Genomic DNA, 2,708 nt, shown 5'->3' with positions numbered 1-2,708 from the left:
CACAGAGGAATAAATAACCACTCCCCTACCCATACCCAAGCTCTCTCCTTCCCCTGTCCCTTTTACAACCCCTTCCCCACTCCCCTGGCCTGCTAGGCTTTTGCTGCTGGCTGAGGAATGCTTTCCCCAGTCTACAGCAGCCATCAGCAAACATGGGCAATCAGGGGGAGTGGGCCATGAAAATGGTGGCCCCCATCACAATTGGGCCATGATACTAGTGAGCTGGGCCCATGATTTAAACCAGGCCCTATCCATAATGCACCCAAACAACACAGCAAGTGCCAAGTAAACCATCAAGTATGCTTCGGAGTCCAGCCCAGAGGAGATTTTTCATGGAAGACAGGAACAAGGGGATTTGAAGAATATACCAGACCCCATTTGGACAGTTGCCATATTGAAATCAGTGTTGAAGAGGGGGCTAGCTCCAGAGAATCTAAAACTGGTACAAAGGGGAGCTCTGCCAGTCAGTATTATGCAGTGCTGGAAGATTTAATCTACATTTTCCATCTTAGATCTCTTGGCCCACCATGCTGGGCAAAGCTAGGATTACCATATCTCTAGTTCCAATAAAGAGGTCACATGTCAGGGGGGGTTGGTAAGAGGGGGAGTGACCCTCACTTCTAATCCACAGACCCCTGGTCCTGCCAGTGCCCCTCCCACCCCACAGTCCCCCACCCCTTCAGGCCATGCTGGCAGACCTCACTCTCAAGCCACAGGCCCCCGTCTTGTGCCCCACACTGACATTGGCAGTGCCCCACACTCCCAACCCATAACCCCCCCGATCTCCCCAGTACCCCTCATTCCCAAGCCACAGACCCCTACTCTCCCCCCAGCTATGCCCCCCCCACCCAGGAAGCATCTCCCACCTACCCTGCCCCTGCAAACATAGACACCAGTCCCAGTGGTACCGGCCTGATTACACAACTCCCTACTGCCCCCAAAAGGCCCCTCCACCCTCTTCCCAGGCTGGAGGGGCAGGAGCCTCCGCCTTGCCTCCCATGCCCTATCACAGCCCCAACATCCAGACACCATCCCCCAGTGCCAGCAGGCACTTACCCCCACTCACACACCTGTCTCCTCCACACATCTCTTCCACACACAGACACAAACACACATATACCCCAAGACCTGGACCTCCAAGCTCCACCCCCCATAGACTTACCCACAACCAGCTGCCAGGGCTGCTCCCACCACCCTGCCTGGCTGTATGCCAGACATGTGCATGTGTGCGCACAGATGCATGTGGTTCCCCCTGCCTCCAATCACCCCAAACAGCTCCATGCAGGCTGGAAGGCTGTTGCCTGCAAGGAGAAAATCCATGTTTTTCCCCAGCAAATGGAAAACCGAGATCCCTGGAAAACACACTCGCGGCTAGGGCACGCGGGGAAATGCAGTTCTACCAGAAAAATAATGGACATTTGTTCAATTTAAAAAAAACACCCAGACAGAAATCTGAGGCCCCAAAAAGATGGCATGCCTGGGAAAACCCAGACATATGGTTACCCTAGGCGTAGTCAAACCACTGCATGCTCAAAACAACATCCATGCTGCTTCCAACTTAAAGCTTTAGAGCTTTATTTCCCTGTAGTGGTGAATCTCAAAACCATCAGTCAGACTTGCTACCTATGTGCACCTCTCCACCTACCTAAGCTGCTGCTTGTTCATTCCCCATCTCTCATTCATCCACTTTTCCCCCTTATCTGTCCACCTACCAGGTCCACAACACTGGAGTTAAGAAATCAAATGCACTAGAAAGCAAAAATGTTTGTTGTAGTGGCAAGCACAGAGAGAGAGAGAAAAGGAACATTAGAAATTGGAAAGGTTCACTGGCTCAGCATTTCATTAGTGCCCTCTATTTTTAGCATAATTGAGATAAGATAAGGCATAAGATAACATAAGACACCACCATGCTGAGACATGCTGCACTAGCTCTCAAACCAGAAGCACTATGGCTCACGTTCATGCAGCACTATGCTGTGGCTGATAAGCTTTGCTTAGAAAAGAAGCTTATGCAGTTCTGAGGATGTTAGGCTTATATTGGCCCACTTGCCACACTGTACTAATGCAGTTATAGTGCTTTGGGTTCTGGAGCTGCCCCAGTGCATCTCAGCGTGCCCCTTCCTTTCAATGTTTAGACATAGCCTTGGGATTTTTGAAAGGCAAAGGCCTTTAGAAAAATTATTGCAGAGATCTATTCATTTTGCAGCATACCTTATGGTGATCTGTAGGTGTCAGCAAAGAGACCGTAAGTCAGAGTGCTTTTTTTTCTTTGGCATGCACACTGCTAAAGGATACCTTTCAGTACCCATCCAATAGCTAGTATTTCTTCTGTGGCCCCATTTTAGCTAAAGTGACTCAATCTGGTATATAGCAACACTGCATATCTTCTGCATTGTATTTTTGAAGACAGCTCCTCCATGTCTCCTGAGGATTTACCTCAGATTATCATCCTGCAAAGTAAGGACAGCCTTCTGGGGTGTATATTTGACTTTCAGGTTTCATCATGTATTTTGCACTGCCACCGGAATTTCAATTTGCAGCAAACCAAAGTCTTGATGGTATGTAACTGTTATGTATTAGTAGATAGCTGGGGGGTCAAATGATCAGCAACAGGGAAGGACTGTGGCTTTGAGCAGCAAAGAAAAAGATAGTTTCATAGTTTCATGGTTTCTAGGGTCGGAAGGGACCTGAGCAGATCATCTAGTCCG

The sequence above is a fragment of the Crocodylus porosus genome, unplaced genomic scaffold (genome assembly GCF_001723895.1).
Source record: "Crocodylus porosus isolate Cpor-Errol unplaced genomic scaffold, CroPor_comp1, whole genome shotgun sequence".
NCBI lineage: Eukaryota > Metazoa > Chordata > Crocodylia > Crocodylidae > Crocodylus > Crocodylus porosus.
The sequence above is the reverse complement of the archived record's forward strand: the minus strand, read 5'-3'. Positions refer to the sequence as shown.